Here is a 25,237-nt window from a genome sequence, read left to right as displayed (position 1 = left end):
TACAAAACAACACATACACGGACTTCTTGTTAAATAATATTATATTGGAGACAGGAACTCTATCTACTTCAGTTCAGTTAACAAACCAATTTTGTTTTTCCCTGGCAGGAATTTTTAACTTTTCTAAGTTTAGTTTAGTTTTAAATGTTTAGCTCATCTGTACTGCAACTTTCTAAACTTAATAATACTGGCTTCCACTTAAATAACATATAAACCACGTAAACGATGTCTGGTATTCACAAAATGAGTAATGGAGAAGTAATAATACAGTTTTTAGTTTATAGACCTCTTAGTTCTATGAAAGAGCTATAAGCTATAAGCTTACACATTTATATGCCTCCCTAGAGGACATGAAGCAGCAGGTGCTAGAAGGCAAAGCGTAAGCTGCCCAAATTTTGCACTGCATTATATGAAAATGGTCTCTACAGACATCTCTCCCCATTATGAGAGTGTTTATGGTTACATTATTTGATTTCCATTTATTTTGTTTAGATTGCATAATTTCGGGCACATTACATTTCAAAAGGTATGTTTCTAGAGTTATACTTTAAAGAGTGCATCATGGCAGCATTAGCAAGCTGCTATGTGTCCCGTAATCCATAAAGTACATAACTGCACTTGATTTCATGGGGACTCTCATGTTCTGTGGGCTGTATAAGTACTGGCAAGTGGATAGTTCTAAATAATGAGTGCCATATTAAATCATGCTGTTATTCTTTACAATATTTACCTGAAAACATGAAAAAAAAAAAACTACATGTGGTCTGAAGTTTGAAAGTATTTTCCCTAATTTTAAGTCTAGGAAATATTTCTTAATGAAAAATTTTTAAATAAAGAATAAATGTACTTCTCTATCAAGTTATCACCCAAAGAAAATTGAACCAAATATTTAAATATTTTTATTTTAATTTGTGCTAATTTATTGAAATTAATAATTTTCCTCCATATAGACACTATATGTCTATTTTAATATAACCAACATGCTATAACTGACCTTTTTATTATGTAGTTTTACTTAAAATTGCACTATTTACACTTCTCAGTGCCATTTAAGCTGTATTTGTTAATGCCATCTCAACAATAGATAAAGCTTTGAGCTTTGGGGATGCTTTACATCTGAGCTTCAGAGTGTCCACAGAAGACGTAGGATACTAGAATATTCCAGACTTCAGAACAGAATCTTGATGACATTCAATGTTTCACATAGCTCACCTCAGACTCCTCTAAATGGGCCTCTTTTTTTCTGTGGGGTACCTTGGAGATAAAGAGCTTTCCTCATGTTGTAGTCTACAGAATATCAGAACTAACCTTGAGCTATAAAAGACTTACTGGTGCCAGCTACAAACTGAGCTGCATCTACTGGCCAGTCTTTTGGGCTTTATCCCACCCAGTGAGCTATGACCTGTGGCAGAGAGACAGAGAATACAAAGAAGCTAAAAGGGTCTTAAAGTCTATCTAGTGGAACATTCTAAGAGTTTCCAAGAATTCTTTCTGATTTATTCAACGTTCATTCTGAATATATTTTTATATACTCCTTTAGCCTCTAAAACTAAACACTGGACATGTTTAGGCCACTCCTGAGAACCTGGGAGTGGAAGCCTTATGGAAGAGCCAATAGGTGATGTGCTCCTCAGGGCACACAACACCATGTTTTTTTTTTTTTCTTTTTCATTCTTCAGGACAGGATTGTGGCAAATTATACCCGGAGATTTTCTGTTCACACAAGTGTACTCCAAATGCTCAAGAAGGAGCATTCTCTTTGCCTAAAAGAACAACTACGTCTTAATTATTTCCTTCTGAAGACAAGCAATGGACTTGCCATTGTTATTCCACTTGGGCATAGCTTGTTTTTCTTCCTCTTTACTTAAAGGAATATATATTTTTATATTATTAGATCAAACTGGATTTAAAAAACTGTGACAAAGTAATCTTTACAGAAAACATCACCACTGTCATTTCATATTCCTCTGTACATCTCCTCATCATCACACAAACAATACTCCACTGCTTTAAAACTACATTATGTTCTTCATGTAGTTTTTCCGTTTCATCTCACTTCTTAATTTGTTATATAAGTTTTTCATACTATCTCCTTATTTTTAATGCCTGAAGGATCTATATTGATGCTCCGTTTCACATTTTTTTGGTTCCTAAAATTGATATGCTGCTTTCTTTTTTCATCAGATTTGCTAGATGTATACAAAATTTGTCTTTTTTTATTTTTTATTTTAATTAAATTTATCAGGATGACATTGGTTAATTAAATTATATAGGTTTCAAGTGTACAATTCAATAATACATCATCTGTATATTGCATTGTGTGCTCAACACTCAAACTCAAATCTCCTTTTGAAAACAACTTTTAGCTTAGTTGATTTTTTCTATTGAAGTTTGATTTTTTTTTTAATTTGTTAATTTCTGCTCTCATCTTTATTATCTATTTCATTCTACTGTCCTTGGTTTCGTTTACTTTTTTTCCTTAAGTTTTTGAGATGGATACTCAGATTATTTTCATTTAGTCTTTACTCATTTGTATTATATATATTGAAGGTTAACTATTTCCAAGTATGGGTTTAGCTGCATTCTATAAATTTTGATATGTATTTTAATTATTATTCAGTTAAAATATTGTCTAATTTGAATTTTGGTTTCCTTTTTGATCCATGGATTATTTAGAAGTACATTGCTTAAGTTATAAATATTTGGTGAGTTTTTAAAATACTTTTGTATTATTGACTTGGCTTACTTTCAGTTCTTTGAGATTTGCTGAAACTAGTATTGTGACATGGTGCATGGTTAACTTTGTAATGTCTCATAGATTTAAGAACAGTTTATATTCTTAGGTTATTGAGTTGTTCTATATTTTCCAAATGGATCATGTTTCTTAATTATTCTATCTAATTGTCTATAGCTTATGGATAGTTCATTTTCATGTTTTATCAGATATCTTGATACCTTGAGAGTTGTGTGCCTTTTTTTTTTTTTGGATAGATCTACCTTCCTTTTAAGTTCTAATAATCAATACTATATCTACAAACTTAGAATTGCTATGTACATTTGATAAGTGAACACTTGTTATTTTTAAATGACCTATTTTATCTCTAATGATGCTTAATTGTCTTAAAGTAAATTGTCTGTTATTATTATTGTTAAACAAAATTGATTAGTGTCCATGTGTTATATGTTTTTCCAATCTTTAATTTTTAACTTTTTTTTTTTATGCTTGAGGTGTCTCTTGTAGAAGGAATAAAAATCAAGTCTCCAAAACAACAGAACACCACCTTTTTTTGTTTTTGTGCCTCTCAAGTTTAGAATATCCTACAATGTATGAGCAAGAAAAAAGTAAGAGTTGGATATTTATAGATGGAAGTTGTATATAATATATTTATTTATAGAAGTTGGAAAGTATTATCTCTGAGAAATATTTTATTTTTAAATTGTATACCTCTCTGGATTTTTGAACATTTCCTTTCTCAGATACAATGAAACATGAGCTTCAATGCATAGTGGAGAAGGTGACATATTTCAAAGTAAAAACGCTGACCACAATCCCCAAAAGAAGCTAATGAGAATTTCATACTGGCAGGTTACTGGAAACAGCCAACAAAGCTACTTGTGGCGACATGTAAAACATCACTTGCTGTCTTCAGGACATTTCCACGGGGAGAGGGCAGCAATGCCTCTCTGACAACCCCTTCTTGTAAAATAACAGGATTATTTTAGGTGATTTCCAGTTGCTTTCTAGGCATCATTTAAGGGGTTGCAGCTGTAGTTTCACTTGCATTTTCCTCCTTTCATACATAATTGCCTTAAAATTACCACTCTCTAAGAGGAAGCAAAAATTCTTAAGAGGTGTATTTGGCCCCAAATTAGACAGAGACGTACATAAACATCCTCATTTTTCCATTAGGAAGAGAGCCATAGAGGATTGCTCCTCTGCTCTTGGCAGATGGTGATAGAAACTCATCACTTACTCTCAAGCTGCCTTGATGGAATCCTAGGGGAAAAAAAATTATCATCTACTTGTTAAATTTATACCACTTAAATTATGATACCTTTAAGTAAAGGCCAGAATTATCATCAAGGGAAGATGGATTAAGTGTGTTATCCATTATGTAACCAAATGCTGAAGATGAACCATTGCATTTAGAATTTCAAATGAAATAAAGAAGCTTTAAGATTTAGGTTTCATCTCCCAAAATTATTGAATAAACTCATTAAGCCCTTTTAGGAGGGGTAAAATTATAAATAGAAATGCAGACTGGCAATAATTATAGCTTTATACATGTACTTAATTGGAATGAAACTCTTAAATCAGGCATCATAAAGACATATGATTTAAAATTTTCATTCCCATTAAATGTACATTTTAGGTTTTCATCTTAAGTGTGAACATTAAAGCTCAGCTAAATGTTATGATTTAACATGAGAACAAAAATAGATAAAAATGAAAAAAATAGGCAAAGATCATAAAGAGAATGCTCTCCTTGTAACTACTTCAGTTTCTAAGGCAGATAGTTGTAAAAACAACTTTTTTGGTTAAAAGAAAAAGCTGTATATGTATTTTTACTAAAACCAGTCAGAATGTTTTCTATGCAAAAAGAGTTATCTAGCTATCTCTGTAAATATATTAGCCTATATTTCCAGTTTTGTGGTATCTACATTCTACAGTCTAGAATTAAGATGTGAATCAACAATTATTAAATTTATATTTTATACAAGATATATTCTATCTTTTTTTTTTGACTTTTCATTTCTTTACTTTATCTAGTACTGACCATTATTTCTCCTTCCACCATATAAATATAGAGTTTTCCAAAGCTGAGTAGTCTCAAGCTACTCTCTTTAAAGTCTTCCCTTGGAGATTTTACATAATAAATTTAACTCTCACATATTCACAGGGATGATGTGAATTCTGCCATTCAATAGGTATTCAACATCAATCAAACTCATAATTTTAACAACAAGGCTGCTCTGTCTAGCATTCTGATTTTCATCAATGGCTCTGCAATTCTATCAGATTTGAAAGTTTAAGGAGACTCAGATTTATTTACCTTTAAACATAGATCAGCTAAACAAATCAAATATTCTAGAAAATTTTGAAGTTTAAATAGATGCCATGGGAAAATGGGAAAGAATGATTAACTGGGACTCAGAGAATCAAGTGAGGATCTTTAGAGAACATATCATTTGAGTATGGGTTATGAAAATTAAGTTTCAATAGGCAGGAAAAATATTTTAGGTAAATAGTGTGATTTCAGTAAAGTCCAGAGAGTCATATATACAGGCTAGAGCAAAGGGTTATTGAGAGGCATTAATAGAAGATAGATTGGGAGTAGAATGGAAACTCCTTAATTCTATCCTAAGAAAGTGAATTTTATTAAATAGTCATCAGGAGATAAGAATTTGAGTTCCATTAAATATACCATTGCCTCTTTCATAATGATACCTGGTGGTAGCTATTATGGAATGAATTGTGTCCTTCTAAAACCTCCCAAATGTTGAAGTCCTAATCTCCATATCTATAAATGTTATTTTATTTGGAAATAGGGTCTTTGCTGAATGTCAAGTTAAGATGAAGTCATCAGGGTAAATCCTGATCCAATGTGACTGCTATCATTATAAAAAAGGGGAAATTTAAACAGAAACGCATACAACAGGGAAGATGATGTGAAAATACAGAGAGAGCACCATCTACAAGCTAAGAAATGCCTGAGGTACCAGAAACTAGGAGAGGGGCAAGGAATAAATTCTCCCTCACAGCCCTCAGAAGGAACCAGCCCTGCTGACACCTTGATTTTGTACTCCCGGAAAGAGGAAACAATAGAAATTTCTGTTGTTTAAGTCACCTAATTTATGGTACTCTGTCTTGGCATCTTTAGAGAACTAAAACAGCAATATGGATTAGTATTATTAATGTAAGTGTCTCAAACTGGAGGCAGAAAAAATAATTAGTAATTGTAGCAGTTTGGGAATAAGCGAGGATGTCATAAGATGTAGGAATGGAAAGTTGGTACATATATGTGAAATATTTTAATAAAGAATATTAAGATTTTCAGTAAATTGTAGAAGAGGCAAAAGAAAGGAAGAGTAAAAATGACATAGATTTCCAATTTGATCCGTTCGGTTCGATGTTGAAAGTGAAAAGATGAGACTTTCAGAAGAAATGAAAGTGAAAGAATGGATGTTGTTTTATAAATGTGTGACCTTGAAGTTGCTCTGAAGTATTCATTTTTGTTGGTTTTAAAGAAAACTTGAAAAAAAGATCTTGACTGGACATAGAGATTTGAATTCCCTTAACATTTCCAGTAATGAGTTTACATAATGTGGAGTGGAAGTCCAAAGGGCTGAGGCTAGAACTCTAAGAAGAGTAATACCTAAAGATCAGCTGATAGAGAAGGAATTTGTAAAAGAAACACAGAAACAGTCAGGCAAATAGAGGAAATCCATGAGAAAAAAAAAAAAATGTTAGAGAAGCCAAAGAAGAAAACAAGTTTCCAGAAAGATGGAATGGAAAACATTTTAAATGCTACATGGAGATGAGGACTGAGAAATATCCATTAAAAATCATTATAGGAAAAAATACACACACACTTCTGATATATTAGCATATCAGTCTAAGAAATAAATAAAGTGGCTCTCTCAGAATAGCAAGGAATGTGATGTATAAAACAGATATACCAAATTTCATAATTCTGAGAAGTAATCTTTTTAACATTTTTATCATCTCTAAAATTGCCTTTTACACTGCTGGCTTGGATTAGATTTGCATTCTTCCAATGAGTTCGCTTCTGCTAGTCACAATGGGTCCCAACCTGAGACCATTTTAGATTAAAGTTCTCCCTAAGAGTTTTTTTTTTGTTTTTTTTTTGGAACTATACTGGTAGTTTAAAGTAATTGTATGAGTACTGGCTTGTGATTCTTTTTCTCAGGATATGATTGTTTCCTCTTTCTTCCCAGATCTAGTTTCAGACTTCCAAATACCCTTATTGTCACTTCCCAGTTGTTAAACTTATAGCTCATTAAAACTTTCTCTGGATGTAACTGTTTGCTGACATAAGTATCCAACTGTGTATCAGAATCATTCTGGATCATCAGGATTCATTCTTGGTGTTGTCATTCTATGGTTTTTGACAAATGTATAATGGCACATATTCGTAATTACAGTATGACACAGAGTATTTGGACTGCTGAAAAATTCACTGGGTTCTGTTTATCCTTTTTCCTCTCCCAACTCCTACCAACCATGGATTTGTTTTTACTGTCTCCATAGTTTTTTGCCTTTCTAGAATGTCATAAAGTTCTAGTCAAACAGTATGTAACCTTTACATACTGGCTTTTTTCACTTGGTCATATATATTTAAAGTTTCTCCATGTCTTCTCATGGCTTAATAGCCCGTTTTCTTTTAGTGCTAAATAAATTCAATTGCCTGATGTACAATAGTTTACTTAACTATTTAACTACTGAAAGACATCTTGGTTCCTTCCAAATTTTGCCAATTATGAATAAAGCTGCTATAAATATCTGTGTGCAGGTTTTTGTGTAGACATAAGTTTTGAACTCTTTTATGTAAATAGCAAGGAACACAGTTGCTGGATTATATGGTAAGAGTAGTTTTAGTTTTGTAAGAAACCACCAAACCATCTTCCCAAGTGGATGTATCATTTTGCATTCCCACCAGCAATGGACAAGAATTTCCTTTGTTCTACATCCTGACTAGCATTTGGTGTTGGCGATGTTTTGAATTTTAGCGTCTCATAGCTCTGTGGTGGTAGGTATCACATTGTTGTTTTACTTTGCAATTTGCTGATGACATATAAAGTGAAGCATCCTTCTATTCCCTTGTTTGCTATCTGTATATCTACTTTTGTGGAATGTCTGTTCAGACATTTGTGTTCACACAGAAACCTGCACAGAAATGTTTGTAGTAGCTTTTTTCATGATTTCCAAACATTTAAACCAATATATATGTTCCTTAACAAGTAAATGGATAAACAATTGTAGTTATATCTATACAATGTAATCATTTCATCAATACAAAGAAATGAGCTCTTAAACTATGAAAAAACATGGAGAGAACTAAAATGATATATGAAAGAAGCCAATCTGAAAAGGATACATACTGTATGATTTCAACATGTGACATTCTGGAAAAGGAAAACTATGGAGACAATAAAAAATCTGTGGTTGGAGAAAAGGATGAATAAGTGGAGTGCAGTAGATTTTTATGGCAGTGAAACATCTGTGTGATAATATGATGGTGAGTACATATCATTCAACATTTGTCAAAACTCAGAATGAACAACACAAAGAGCAAACCCTAATGCTTACTATGAACTTTAGCTAATAATAATGTATCAATATTAATACATCAGTTGTAACTAATGTATCACAGTAATGCAAAATATTAACAATTGGGGTAATTATATGTGGAGGGTGTTCAAGAAGGTATATGAAAACTCTGTATTTCCTGCTCAAAATTCTGTAAACCTAAAACTGACCTAAAAATAATGTCAACTAATTAGAAAATAAAACAACAAAAGTGCAAATGTAGTATGATCAGAAGCCACATATATAGATGAGGTTTTTTTCATTGTCTTTGTGGTTACCTGGAACATGTGTGTGTCCTATTGAAGGTCAGCACTTCTCAAGTCAATTTAGCAATCTGTTTATCCATTAATGTATCTATTCAGTAACTGTTAATTGGGCACTTCTACAAGTCTGATATCATGACAACCATTGTGGATACACAGAGGGGTGTGTGTGCGCGCACTTATTAGTGTGGTCTATATGTACTGCTATCTATATGTTCATGTAATAAAAATAGATAGATGTTCACATTATATGTGTACATATATATATATGTGTGTATCATATATGCCTATTAACACATACATGCCTCTATAGACAATTCAAAAATAAGAAAATAATCATTAAATATTTATAAAAATGTTATTTAGAGCCATTATCAACATAGTGCTGCTAGAAAGCTCACATTTAGGGCATCTCAAGTACCCAAAGAGAACATTTCAACTGTAATTAATAGTGAAAACAGCTAAAGAAAAAGAGGTCAGAAAACACTTGGACTTTTTCCTGTTCCAGGGAGATGGCTTATCTTTGAAGACTGTGCCCATCTTAAGATGGATTACTTCATTTGGCTTTTCTTGTGGACTTCAAGGGCAGCTGTAATAAAGGGCATTAAAAACCTCAAATATCGCAAAGTATATTTAAAACAAGTAAAGAACAAGGATGCCAAGATACCTATTATTGAAAAATAGTAACTAACTAGGAATTAAATGTTTATTTGAGAAAATGTTTATGGAATACTTCCTCTTCTTGGTTCAGTAAAAGTCATGGAGTGTATCTGGTTTTGCTTTTAACTATGTTAAGGGAAAGCATATAAACTGTGTAAGTTGAGACAACCCGAGGTGCTTTTATTTTTACCCCATCAATATGCAAGAAACAGTAGTCATCACTGAGAGGGAGAATGAATACATCAACATTACCCAAGGAACTTTAGAAATATATCAATACTTGGAACCTACCCTAGACTTACTAAATCAGAATCTTCAGATGGTATTTAAAACAAACAAACAAAAAATGGCTAAAAAAAGGTCCTCAGCTTTTTTTTCCCGGTGAACAACTTAAGATAACTACTGTTGTTACTGACAACTTTCTTTAATACTCAAATTTACTGTGGTGACTTTGGTGAACAAAATTATATAGGTTTCAAGTGTACAATTCCAAAATATGTCATGTGTATATTTCATTGTGTGTTCACCTTAATAGACCTTTATCAAGATGCTCAAATTGGCCAATCACAGAAAATAATACACAAAGGAATTAAAGAAAGAAAAAATTATTTTAGAGAACTAAGCCACTTTTGTGTTTTTGTAACTAGAAGCTAGTCATCTATTTTAAAAAACAATAAAATGCAGGTCTTTGAGTATAACTTTTAAATTTTCTATCATTGAGGAGATAGGGAAACCAATGTATTCCTTATTTTTCCCTTTAACTGAACAAGGTTCTAATTCTCTTCCATCCTACCCATGTTTACCATCAAATTCTTTCTCTTCCACCATGCATTATAAAGTTACCAACTTTTATTAATAAAACCCAATCAGTATTTGACACATAAAAAGTGATCAACATGTATCATTAGTATTAGGTGGTTTATAACTAGAGGAGTCTCAAAAAGAAAATGAACCAGGGAAAAAGATATTGTGAGAAAAATGATGCAACTCAAAGCATTTAGAGAGAGAGTTTTTAATTGAAATGATAGGAATCTGTGTTAGATATATACAAGATGTTTAATAAATATTAATTGTTTAAATTATTTTCAAATGTTTAAAGGAATAAATTGTAGTGCATTTGTCTATCGTACCTTTATATAGGGCAGAAAATTTGGAATAATGTGGCCAAAACCAGTTTAGATAATCAGAAAACTTCTGAGTCAGAATCCAGATTAGAACACATCCGCTGATCCTTTTCTTCCAAACGATGTATTTACATCGGGTCTAAAGAGTCAACTGGTAAAAACTTATCCGTGTCCATATTTGTGATTTAGGCATATGCTGCTATGACTGTGGAGTGGTGGGGACAGCAGGCGGGAGGGGAGAGATGCCGGCTTGGGGGAGGAGTTTGAGGTGTCCCTGGAGGGAATTCTTTATAAAGTAGGAAGTTTCAAATGTAATAAACTGAATTCACTAACTGAGCTGGAGCTCTTCTCAGAATGGATTGAGAAATTCTTCTTAGTCCCTCCCAAACACGAATACCTGTGTTTCCTGAGAAGTAACAGATTAAACTGAAAAAGTGGGTTTACTAATATCCGTAAGACTTTCATGGTTCCAGAAATGATGTTGTTAAGACTGACCAGAATTGGAGCATAAAGCATATGGGACAGAGCTAGGCTCCCCACTTTGAAAGGGGATGCTGCGCTCATGGGGCACAGGCATGTCAAGAGCTCCCATGGGTTGGGTGCAAGAATCTGAATTTCATGAGAGAAAAGTGGTGATAGAGAGGGAGCTTGTGGAATATGGGAGTGATTAGTGATAGAAGCTTTTTTTTTAATCTGAGAAAACTTTCAGAAACATTACTCAAATTGTTGCAGAAGGAAGGGCTTTACATGAGCTGGTGAAGACCTAGAAATAGGAAAAAATTAATTTAGTAAATACATGGATAGATTTTGTGCCCACCACCTAGGAAACTTCAGAGCACATAAATAAGAAAATGCACTCAAAACAAACTATTTGAATTTTTTATTTCACCTTTTTTTCAGTCATTACTCCCATGCTCTCATGGCACTTACTTTAAAAGTATGATAGTGTTTGAAGTCATTCCTTCTTCCTGACTTATAGTGAGAAGCAAATATTGACTTACTCAACATCTAATTCACTACTCTGTAGAATGATAACTGAAATATTTTCTATCCTAACTCTCTTAAAGCCACTATTGTTCCATACGCGGGCCAGAATCTTGAGTCAGATTTGGATTCAGACGCAAGCCATTGAGATAACGGCAGCGTGCACAGACTGACCTTCCATCACATGTGATGGCAGATGCATCTGATTTTTCTATAGCAACTCTTTTGGAGTTTCTTGCTATTTAATCCATAAAAGTATAGAAGTTAAGCTGTAAGTGCTAGTAGCTACAGTATATCTATGTACTCTCAATTTTTTAAAATATAAAATTGCTGCAAAAATAGTATATTAATTAAAAAGCAATATTTTCAAAATAAAAGCATAATCTTACCAATCCTCATTTCTTTCACTGCTGCCAACTTAGTCTAAATCACCATTTCTCACATTTTCCAGTCCTATTCAATGTGCTTTTTGGACAGATCCACTAGTCAATATTTGCTTCTCACTATATAAGGTGTTCTAAATATAGAGGCCAGAACGATCCATTTAAAACTTGTCTCTCCTCTTTGCAAAATTTTTCCATGGATTTTAACTCAGAGATGGGTAGCCTAAAGCCATCACAATACCCCACATGACTGTGCGTGCTTTCAAAACACACGATTCTGTACCCCTTGAACTGTTTGACATCACCAGTCAATACTTAAGCCAGCTCACTCAGCTCTAACTCCATTCTCTTTCTCTTTTTGATCACATCAGCCATCCTCTAGCTTCAATTTCATACTGTTTCCTCTTGCTGGAATGATGTTTTGCCAGATAGCCTAATATGCTCATTCCTTGCCTCTTTAGGTCTTCTCGATTGGCACCTTTTTAATAAGTAAAGACTCGCTTGTTCACCCTGTATAAATGGTAAGCATTCCTTCCCAGTGCTTTTTCCCTGCTATAGTTTTTCTCCATAGCACTTATCATCGTCAGATATGCCATCTGTTTTACTGATCAACTATCTATACCACTATGTATAGAAAGAGAAAAAAGAAGTGAGTAAACCAATTTTAAAGGAAACTTGGCTTGTTGAAATTATCACACCAAGTCAGTGCAGAACCAAGACTTAGCCCCAAATCCAATGATATGAGACTAACCCAAGATTCGTGTATGACAATTTGTATATGATTTTGATACTTAAATTTACAGTTTCCAACTAATTTGTTTATCATGATAGCATCTCAGGACATATTTATTTGGTTGCATTCATGTTATTCTATGAGGGGAACTATGCGAATTTGAGAAAAATGTATTTATTATGGGTTCTCAGATAATGTTATCTTTAAGTAGGAAAATAATGGTTTTGTTTTGTTTTGTTTTGTTTTATGTAGAGGGAAGACTGGGGTTTGGTTAATACTGATTCTCAACCCGAGTTGGGTCAAGTGGAAAGAAAGCACTTTGTTTTATTGTGATTGACCCCCAAAAAACCTTTGTTTATTTGTCAGGGTTATTTTTAAATGGGTCTGTCCAAAAAGCACATTTCAACAATAGATTGATCCCCATGGCATTTTAAATCTTGGGGTGAGCTGCTTCAGGCTAGAAATTAAAACATTCCATTATATATCTACCAAATGGAGTTCAGTGCTTCAGGCATTAGTGCTCGTCTGAGAGTCCTGAAAAAAGTATCTGTTTCGTAAATGTCTTATAGAAAAGTACGAAGGGGCGAGTTTAAATGTTAAGGCAAAAGAAAGAAAAGCATATGGAAAATCATGCATCCATAAATTTAAAGTCACAATGAATGTCATCTTCTTAGCAAAGCAATAAACCTGAATTTTGAAAGATCCAGAAAAGTCGTAATTTAATTTAGGATTATGTAACTGCATTTTTTGTTTTGAACTAAAACATTTGTGTGCAATTTAAGAAGGTCAGTTGCTTCATACCGTCGTACTGCGATGTTATTTTTGCTTTGCAACGTTTAATTTCTTTTTTCGGATGGCCAAATTATCCTTGTGTCCCCTGCAGCCAACTGTAATGATTTCCACTGACTACTGTAATGAGGGCAGAGCTGATTCACTTTAGGCCTCCCACCAAAATCAGTAAATAAGTTACCCAGCAAAATATGCATTGTTTTATATATACATATATACATATACATAAACAAGAATATTCTTCTTAAACAAATGAGAATATTCTTATCTTCCCTTCCAGCAAAAGGAAAAACAAAAAAACAAAAAAAAAAAACAGTGAACCTACCAACATGGCACTTGCCAGTCGGCCAGAGGATCAGGTCACTTGCATGTCCTCCCACAGCACACAGAGGGTATTTGCAGACTCGGCTAATTTCTTGTTTTGAAGGACAGCTACACTGGTGACTCTGATCTCAGTGGGACACAGAGGCACTCTCGAGAATAGTTTACTTTAACCCAATTTAAACAAAGAGTTAAACTATAATACAGAATTTTTTTAAGGGAAAATATTATAACTTAAATGTATAAAAGCTAGCATAGCTCTTTTTTACCCATCTACCAAAAACATGTATGTTTTGACTTAATAGTCTTTGATCATTAAACATTTACCTTGTTTTATAGATGGAAGAATTGTGTTTTGCCATACCTATTGTATTGTGAAGAAGAGGCCAGTCTCCTCCAGATGTTTATTTGTTTATTTTGGTCTTTGCGAGGAAACAGAGAATCCTTTAGAGATTTTACTCAGAATTTACCTTTATGCCTCTACTGAAAATTGCATGTCAGTTAATTATACCAATCTGAACTTCTAAACTTCCATAGTTTTGGACTATCATATGCCTTGCACTTTTCTTGGTACTATGAGGGGGAACAAGAAAATAAAAGAAACACGTCCTACTCTAAGGAAGTTCCCAGTCTAGTTGTTGAGCCAAGGATACCGAGAATAATGCATTCACCATGTTAGGTACCTATAGGATCATACACACACTTCTTTAGAATATTTTTTACATTTCAAGGTAGTTATACCTAACTCTCTCTCTCAAGTTAAGGAGTACCTTCTAGGTAGCGGCTACATCTCATTCATATTTTTAATCCCTAATCAGTGACAGAAGATAATTTATAGTAGATATTTAATAATGGCTTCTTTACATGAGCAAAATATTTGATTTTTTATCAGATGAGGTCTAATTTCTTTTATGCTGGATTTACATTTATACGAAAAATTTATATACTCCCATCTAAATATTTAAGCCCATTTTAGTTAAAAGGCAAACCAAAAAACTGAGTCATTTTTTAGTATTCTCTTTCTTCAAGTTATATACCCAATTCATTATTAGGTCTGGCAGATCCAGCAAATATATAGTAAATCCATTCACTCTGTCTCCTCCACTGTTGCTATCAAATCCATAGCACTACTATCTATGACCTGGACTTCTGCAGTTCTCTGTTAATGGATCTCCCTGTTTTCACTCTTGCTTCTCTACTATCCACACATAGGAGCCAATGCAATTTCTCTAAAATGTTATTCTAGGGGATGTCACTCCCTAGATTAGAACACTTTAATGGCTCCCATGCTTTTAGAATAAAGTCAAACACCTCATCCTAACTAACAAAGCCCAGCAACAATGTGATCCTATTACGTCTCTAACCTCCTCTTTGTTCAGTGTCATCCTTCCCATCAAGCTGCAGACACATTAATCTTTTTTCAGAAGACTCATTCCAGCCTTACATTTTTGGGATCAGCCATTTTCTCTGTCTGGAATATACTTTTTTTGACTTTGTTATAGCTTGGCTCTTCTTTGTTGTTCCCGCTTCAACTTAAACGCTACTTTTGTCTCTGTTAGAATGTTTATACTGCAAGAAATAAAAGACACACCTAAGAGTAATTTTATAATGTTAAATTATTTAACTTACAAGAATGTTGGAAGGAGGACTATTCTAATGCTAGTTAATGAAGAATTTCAGGTATATCAAGACATTCGTGCAATTTCTCTGCTCATTTTCTTTTCAAGGTTACAGTGCCTTACAAGCATTATATCCGAGAGTAAATAGATGGATGTTATCAATACATTTTCAGGAAAGAAATGTCAGGGGAATGACTGTTAGATTAGCAACTAAGGATGTTTGCTGTACTTCCTCAGAACACTAATCTCTGACGACTCACTCAATAGGTGCCGCTCAGTTACATTTTAGCACATCACCTGTTTTTATCTTCTGAATAACATTTATAATCATCTGGTATTTTTTTTATTTTTCTATTTTGTTGCTTTAATCATTATTAGTCTCCTTTTATTAAAATATAAATTTCAGGTTGTCTATTTTATTCATAGTTTTATTTCCAGAATCTAGGAGCATGCTTGACTCTTAATAGGTCCTCAGTAAATAATTATCAAGTAGATGGGAATGATTATAGCAGTAAGAAAGGAATGATACTCATAAATATGGGTGAAGAGATTTCAAACATTATATAACTAGCATAATTTTCAACCTATTGTACTTGAAAACATCTTTTAAGATTAGAAAAAAGTTTAATCTTTCAAAAATTATAATAAACAAAAATGTAAACAACAATAAAAAGAATGATGATCAACCCAGTAGCATATTTGTTCATCCAAATAAGTATTTTATATATAGTGTTACATAGTAGTCATTATCATATGTCAGATACATCCAGAAACCTGAGACCCACAATTTCAATTTTAAAGTTTCTTTCAATAATTTGATTAAATATGAGAGCTTTTTCAAGCTTTTCTTTGATTTTCAGCCAAGGTTTGTCATTACCGAGAATCAGATGTTTTAAAAAGAAGAGTTATAATGTAATAGCACGTAGCAAAACAAAAGTACATATCAAGAGGTTAACATGGAAGTCGGGTGGGGTCCCGTGGCATTTGCTTTATGTGCCTTTAAAAAATAATTATATTTACTGCCATCAGGCAGTGTTGGCACATGGATTTGGTGATAAGTGCTTAATATTTTATGTAGAAATTCTAATAGAAAAGCTATGTGTTCTTTCCCAGTAGATGCTTTCTCTAAGTCTTTGGGAATATTTCTAATAGTTATTTCTTTATAAATAATTTTTTAGGGTGTTGACATAACAACATACATTTCTATAGCCTAGCTGCAAAGTCATTGCTTGTGTAGACAACACTAACATATATTCACAAACTATTTAGCTTGTATTAGGACAAAACCTAAACATGTGTCTTTTAAAAATTATCTCTGACATTAAAAGTAGGTTCAGTATCTAAAGTGTAGCATTTATTACAGTCATATTGAGCCATGCTATGGTTTGTGAATTTGATTCAAAATCAATGCATATGACCTATTTAGCACCCATTCTACGTTTACTACAGTCTGACAATGGAAATTTGTTACAACTGGACTTCTAGTCATCTTTTTCTCCCTTAAAGTGCTTATTTAATAAGTTTCTTTTTTTAAAAAAAACAGCGCTAATATTCCCTCAGGCTTCTCATCTATAATTTATTTCCTTCATATGAAAAGTATAACAGACCCAGAGAAAAAGAAGTAAGTGGCAACATAAAACAAAACCTATGGCAACTTTGTTCTTACTTAAATTTAGTTTGGATGTCTCTTTAAAGGAATGAATGATGAGGAATGAAGACTCGTTCTCACTAAAAACACAAATAATGCATGATAGAAAATCAGAGGAAAACGAGAAAAGACAATGATACAGTATTTACTTAATAGAAATGAGAAAAGTAAATTATTGGAAGACAAAATATTATTGCTTTAAAAAATATTATTTAATAGAGCAAATGCAGAGAAGCAATAGAGCACAGAGGTTAATAAGGGTTAAAATGATCACTTCCTGGTGATGTGACTTTAGACATTTAAAAACTGTAAAACAGTCTAGAGTCAAATAATCCTGTCTCATAGATATTTTGAGAATTTACTATACCAATGCATGTAAAATGCCTCAGATGGGCATATGGTAAATGCTTAATAAATGTTTCTTAAAATGCCTTGAGTGCTTAATTTTAGAAGAGTAGACATAGTAATCAAAAAGAACTTTGACTCTAGGTTATTTTTTGAGACTATTAACAGTCTTCACTTGAATGACTGCTTAAGAAACAGGGTGTTAAGGAAAACCCTTAACAGAGTGTATTAGAAAAATCCTTAACAGATTTCAAGAATACTAGAAATAATACTGAGAACATGACTAGTGTGGGGGTCCCTTTATAATAATATGAGAAAGAGGCCACAGAGTTTAAATTTTTGTAGGCAGCAGCAGTTTTGAGTCCTGGGTTAAAGACAAGGAAAGTCAGAGCCCCGTCGTGGCGACAGCACACTGCAGGGCCTTGCACTTCAGACATTGACCAAGGAAAGCAGGCATTTTGATTACAACAGTCAATTTCCTTTCCAATATTCTTTTGAAGAACAGTGGCCATTTGAACTTTACAGAATGTGTCTCAGGCCATAAAGAAATGTGCCTTGGTTAGAAGTGAAGCCAAACATTTTCCTTCATCCACAGGTGTTTGTCACAGAGATGGACCCTGTGCCTACTGAAGGCAGGGAGCAAATGAGCCCGAGGGAGTATGGTCTCAGTTAGAGCCCAGTCCTTCCCATCACAGTAAGTCTGTGCTCAGTGTCTGGTCATTACTCTTACAATTCCTGAAATTTCCTAAGTCCCAGGGTCTCCATTTGGAGAGGTGGTTAGGAACAGTACCCTCGTTGTAGCATTTTGGAATGATTAAACAAGTTAAAGTAGGTAATGCACTTAAAGCAATGCTGGAATATTGTAAGCTGTCAATAAATAAAGCATGTTCCAATTTTCTTTTCTTTTTGAAAAAATAAGATCAATGTAAAATATATCAAATGCTCCTATCATATACCATCAGAGAACTACAACCTTATAAAATATAACCTTTTACGAAAAATCTAAAGAATACTGTACCAAAAAGAGCACTGTGCTTACTTTCAAAAGACTTCTGTCTTAACCCTGCCTCCACTTCTAAATTTGGGTATGATCTCGATTAAGTAACTTGAACTCTTTTTGCTTTGGTTTCCTCATCTGTGAAATGTGAATTATCATAAATGCCTGTCTACTTTCTAAAGGGTTGTCAGGGCAAAAGAAACTTGTAAACTCTAAAGTCATATTTATTAAATGTAATTGAATAAATGCAATATAATTATTATAAATTATTATTAAATAGAAATATTTAATTTTTCTTATCTCCCCTTAAGTAGTAAAAATGGTAAGCAAACTGTTAGATTAATAAATAATAACTGATTGAGGTGTATAATTAAGTAAAGTTACTAAAGACTGCTGTAAGTTCCTTTTTCTTATATTTATATATGATATGTATTTATATATTATATATATGTATTATATTTACATGGTGCTTTATCATTTTTTTCTATTGAAATTTTATTGGTTCTCTATCTGTTCAGAAATTTAGGGTTTCTATTGTCAATGGAAGGTGCCCAAAGAACAAACTATTTAAAGGGGAAATATGCAGGATAAATAATGCTCTTCTTGTCTATTAATACTCATGTTAGTAGCCTCTTATAAAAGTTTTGTAGATAATGTCTTACACTATCTGTGAAACATCAGTGGCAGTGCTTAGAGTAGTATAACTTTTACTTAATTCATTTCTTACTTAATTTTTCTTCTAAATTCCATAGAAGAGTAGAAAATATTTAGGTAATTCTAAGATAAAGGAAATTTTCTTTCTAACTAATACTTCTGACCTGAGTATCTGCCTTTTTCATAGGAAATTCCAGGAATCTCAGCCAGAAATAGATGTTCTATATTCCTTTGAAGGATGTAATTCTTAACTTTAGACATCAATTCTGATAAAAGGAAGAAAGAACAAGAATAGAAAGGCATAGCTTCAGCCAATCACACGAGGTATTTAGTGTTGGCATGGTAGCATTCTAAGCTCACACATCAACTTTAAACCACTACAAAAATGTAGAGGAAGCAAAACATATCTTCACACAGGTGAATTGCAATAAATAAATAAATAAATAAATAAATAAATAAATAAATAAATAAATGGGAAAAATGATAAAATATAAGAGTTAACATTAATTTTTAAAAACATATCTGGGAAACAAAATTATCTCAACGGCATATTGATCTTCCTCACAGGTTCTCCTCCTGCTGAGGAGTAAATATATTTCCTCGTTTTTTTTTTTCTAAATCTCTTCCTTTTCTGTTGTAAATGATTTCATTTCACTTTCCACATTTAATCTACTCTAAAATTATATACACAAGTTATTTTACATGATCTCATGGGTAACTACTTCACTTTAATTTAAAACTTACCATAGTTAGAGACGAAGTCTTCCCGGTTCTTGTGGCGGTGGTGGGAGCGGTGACCTTGAACCAGCTGATGCCCTTGTACTGTCCAAAGGCCTTTGCAGTGATTGGATGGCATATCTGTTTGATCACTGCCCGCCCTATTGGCAACTGCTGCTAGAATCTTTAGCTGATGATATTGATCATACTGATCTAAAACCAAGATAGGTCCACCAAGTTAGTCTCTGAACTCCAATTTCTGCCCCCTAGTACAGCAGGACTGTTAAAGTGTTTTTTTAGCTTCTCAGCTTCTCGGCTGCTTTCTCTTGAGTCATAAAATACTTAGAAGAAACCCTAAACTTGCCACCAAAGTGTAGCAATTAATACAGCCATACTGAGATTTTCATCTTCTCAAAGATATAGGCTGGTTATTCTTTACAATTTTATTGTATCTTTTATGTCTTCAACTAAGAGTTTGTGTCTAGATTTTCTAATTGTTCTCAGCAAGAGGTTTAGTGTAAATCAGTCTTCCTTTACTGAAACAAAGAATCTGGTTGTCATTAATAAAAACTTCTTTAAGAATGAGAGGCAAAATTGTGGGAACTGTAAAGGGGAATATAAACAAAAGTGGTATTCCTTTCTCGACCATCTTAAAATGCGTCTTTTAAGAGACGGTGTCTGATTCAGTGCTACATGTTCGCCTCTTATCCAATCTTAAAGGACAGTGAAGAATAGCAAACAAATCCCATTCATATATAGGTTTCAGACTCAGAGGCACCCATTATGGAAATTTTCAAAAAGATTTTGTTTTTTTAAATCCCCTCATAATTCCTAAACTACTTATTTGGGACATTTTTATATCTGTGAACAAACAGTCAGTGAATTTGTTAATCTTTCAGCTGTTTTGTTAATGAAGAGGCAGGTTTATAAGGACTTTATTAAATTCTCTTAAACCTGGTTGAGCAAATTTTCTTTATTATAATAGCAATTGATTGCATTTACTCTACAAAGGGTTATTTTATATCTCTTATGAATTATTAATTTTACTTTCATTAATATGCAGTGAGCATAAGTTTTTGTTTTATATCTGATTTTTAAAAATGTTTTGTAATGGTTTCCTTATAATCACTTGTAATCTGAAATTTTAAGAGCATCGAAAGGGATAGAACAACTTTAACATCCAAATCCTTACTTAAAGATAGTGAACATGTTGGAACAATCTAAGCATGCTTATATGCATCTTAAATATAAACCCGAAATTTAGAAATGCTTCTCTTCTTAAAAATAATTTATCTATGAATTGAAGAAAAGATATGTGTCAATGTATCAAAATAAAGCTATGAAAAACAAATAAAGCTATGCCTCATTTATCTGACAAAAGCATTGTCAAGTATCTTTTATCATAATTTAAAATATCTTCTCAAACCAATAATTTAATTGAAATGTTTACTATATAAAACTTAGATCACCATCTTCAAAGAGAACAAAGTGTTAATATTTGAGTTCTTACCATAAAAATGTGAACAGATTATATTATCATTTGAAAGCAGTATACTATTTGCATATAAAGAAAAAACACAGAGATTTGAATGCAAAATTCATATTGTAGCTTCTAGCAAATGACAAGGATAGCAACCTCAAAGAAGCAGAAAATTCCAGAAATAAACACAATCAAAATGCCTATCATACCCTAAGGCATTGGGATAAGAAATAATACCATTTGTCTGTCTGGCAGAAGGTATGTTCTGGTAATAAGTTTTAGATGCTGAAAGCAAGATGATTATTTATCAAAAAGGAGATTTGTTTTTTAAGCTTCATTGGTAGAAATGTCTAAACTTTTAGTTAGGAAGATACAAGAAATTATGTTTTGTAAATAATTTGGTGATTAAATAATTGTCAAACAAGCTCACGTAAATAGGAGGAGTTCATTTGAAATCCAAATATTCCAGATCTTATTAGGTTTGTCTCCATTTTCTCTAATATCTTGTGTTAGGAGTAGTGGTTTTACAAATAAAGTTTTGGAAACAGATTTGGGAGGTCTAACAGTGATTCTACCTGTTAGAAAATGTGTGTACTTGGACAAGTTACTTAGTATCTTGGGACCCCAATTTTATCATCTGTTAAATGAAGTGTTTTTGAGGGTTGAAAGGAACATCAGTTATAAAGGATTCAAAAGAATGACTGGCTATGATTAGACTTATCTGCTAGAATTACCTATGATAACTATTATTAAAAATTTATTTTTAAAACCCTATATATTAAATTAGTATGGAATTTAGTCTTTTTCCAAGGTTTCATTCCAAATAAAATCCTGAGTGTCTCAAGGGTTATTTATACTTATCATTGACCCAGTCCTTCCCATATTCACCTGAGATAACCTGCCAGGAAATCAGATGACTGCCTGGTTTCATTTCCCTCCATCATCTTGGCCTCATTTGCAGGACAAACCAAGACAAGCCTTTACAGCTGCAAGCCCAGTGGTTTCCTCATGCTGGCCACATCTATGTGCTCATTTATGCAGATCAAGATGGTTTCTTTTGCTATGAGAAATGATACTCTTGTCAGTACAGTGCTCAGGGAAGGTTACAAACATGTCCCTTATGATCTAGTGCTTTATAGTTAACTTTCCTCACATTCTCACTGTGGCACTAATACTCAGATGAAGATTTTTATTCTTCTTTTTGTTGTGGTTGGGGCAGCGGGGCTTGTTCTGCATTAGCTGCACTTTGTGTAGAACATCAGCACTTGATTTCTATATCCTAGGCTCTAAAGTTGAATCTGATTACTCAAGGAGATCCATTTTCCATGTGATGAGTTCCCCTCAGGAACTGCTATCATCCTTCATCCCTTTCTGTATCCGACTGAGACTATATCAGCCAAGTTTAAGTGAGTAAGTGTTTGAATATTAATTATTTTACAAATAGAATACTAACTACATAGAAAACTGCTCTTGATGAGCCATAGTGACTCACCTTAAAATAGGGGCTGATTGCTTCCTACATAGTAGGGAGATCAGGCATTTTATCATTATTATTTTATTCCAATTAGCTCTTATTACATCATCAGAAAAGAGGTAATACTGAATTTACCAATGAGATTCAGGAAGAATATCAAGAATAATTAAACCTATCAATCCCTATCTGGAATTGCTAAATGCGATAAGATATAAAAATAAATACCAGGCATTTTAACAATGAAAATTTAGAAAGGGTAATAAAAGACAAAATGGAGAGAGGGAGAGAATATGTAATGATAGATACTAATCCTTGGCCTTTGATATAGGCAAATGGAGATCTTGAAGAGATCTCCTTACCCCAGACTTATTGCTATTATTAAGAACATTGATATTATTTTAAGAAAAATAAAGATGGCAATGAGAAGCAACTGAAATGTGAATAGAAAATGATCAAGGAACTTCTGGTTTGTGTTTGCTTTAGGCTACTGAGTATTGTGAAAAGAGATCTGCGCTTAAAAGATAAGAAGGTATAGATTCTGGTAGTGACTATCCAACCAAATAGATATGTTACTCTGACACTCAGCTTTCTTGCAGACAAAAGTCAGTAACTTTACTTGGTCTTTCTGCTTTAAAGGAATCTCTAAGCATCAAGGAAAATAGTATAAATGTGATTTTTCAAATATGAAGTTTTTTAAAAATAAGTATCACTCCTAATCTTTTAAGTCCATTTCTTCATCAGTATAGACTACACTGCAGTACTTTTCAGACTTTCTCCTTTTTTGCTCTTGTGACTTTTTTCTCTCTCTCCCCTTCCCTTTTCTTCCCATATCATCAGGTGGTCAAAGTGCCCGTTTAAGATGGGCCCGTTAGTAGGATGGATCTGAAGACCACAGCTGATGTAACTATTTCAGTAACTTTCTACTAAAATTCTGTATTAAAAAAAAAAAGACTGGAAACCTAATTATGGTTGTGGTCTCAAAGCCAGAGAATGTTACAACAAAAGCAAATCCTCTAGTTCCTTCACTTCTCACTTGTGTATGTAAATCTTGGCATTTGGTGTTCGCCTGAGTAGGGTATCACATGCAATATGTTTATTTTACAAATAAGCAGTTTGTTGGTGGAACCAATATCTGGACATAGAACCTTCTCACCAAGCATTGTTTAGAAAAGAATAAGAATAAATTGAATTCCTTGGAGAGATCAGTAATTCAGGCAATAGCAGCCAAAGTCAAACCAATCCCTCATTCTTTTTCGAGTGACTTTACTTGAGCAGGAAGGAACGGCTCTGTTGAATATTTATCATATGCTCTCATCCTAGTATCTTTTCTCTTTCTTGACCTTTTCACTTTACCATCTCTTAATTTTTATATACTTCAGAGCTGATAGGAGATGATTGACACTACGATCCACAATAGTGGTTTGGAAGGAATGTACTCAGTCTCTATGTTCTGCCTCAATCTTTATACACAGAGTTAAAACCAAAAAAAGCTTAAAAATAGGTACAGAGACAGTCCATAAAGACATTTAACCATATTAGCAGAGCATGAAGTTACCTTAAAAACAAGTTGTGTTAATTGGTTAATTAGAAGAAGATTGGCTAGGTACTAAGAGATTTCTGAGAAGAAAGCACAAACATAAAGAAATAAGTTAAGCTATGAAGGTTATTCTCCTTTTTAATGTCTCCAGTCCAAAAAATATTGGTGATTTTTTAAATTTTAGGATATAGTGCAATATAGAAAATAGCTGAAGTAATTATAAGAGGATCATTACAGAGCAGCATGAATAGTTTGCTTTGTTCACTGATGATCCACCAATTTAAAAAATGCTGAATAGAAAAGAGATTTAAGTGTTGATTTTCTCTAATCTGATATTAATAATCACTCAAAATTCTATTTATTCACGTAGGTACAGTAATTAGCATTAAGAGAATGAGCTATTTCATGATTTAGGGGGTTATCTCTTCATAAAAGGGAATTAGCCTATGTATCCTAAAATTTGTATTGCTCAGTTATTTTTTAAAAAATTAATTTCTAACTTACATATAGTAAAATAACTCTTTTTGGTATATATTACGTGTTTTGACAAATGCATAGAGTCATGTTGCCTGCACCATAATCAAAACCCAAAAGAGTCATTGTTACAAAGGAATTCCTTCATATTGTCCCTTTGTAGCCAAACTCTCCCCCTTCCTCCCTTAAACCTTGTCAACTGCTGAGATGTTCTCTGTCCTTATGGTTTTGCCTTTGCTAAATCATACTAAACCAAGGGTCATGCTTTATATAAACAGAGATGCAGCAGTGGGAACATGCCCATGAGGTCAACTGGACCTATTTCATGCTGCACCATTTAGAAATTGCAAACTGTGACACAATCAGGCTGGATGGCCTCATGAAGGTGCCAGCTTATTGAAGAAACTCTGAATTGATGGGTTGTCATCTTCCATGATGTGTTTATACTCTAAATAGACAGTATTTGTCTTCCTTTATCTATTCTACATGGTCTGCAGACTTAGAGGTAAACTACCGGGATGTGAGAACTTAGGAGAGTCAACTAGAGTGGTTCTACTTACTGCCAACCCAGAAGCTCACTTCAGTAATTTGTTACTGAAACTCATAATTTCAGTCTCTGTAGGTTTAGAGGGCTTCAGGAGGGGAAGCGTTTTTAATAGAAGACATAAAAAAGTGTCATTACATTTCAAGCTCTATGTATCAA

This window comes from Rousettus aegyptiacus, unplaced genomic scaffold (assembly GCF_014176215.1).
Source record: "Rousettus aegyptiacus isolate mRouAeg1 unplaced genomic scaffold, mRouAeg1.p scaffold_m13_p_13, whole genome shotgun sequence".
Classification (NCBI taxonomy): domain Eukaryota; kingdom Metazoa; phylum Chordata; class Mammalia; order Chiroptera; family Pteropodidae; genus Rousettus; species Rousettus aegyptiacus.
Note: the sequence above shows the minus strand (reverse complement) of the source record.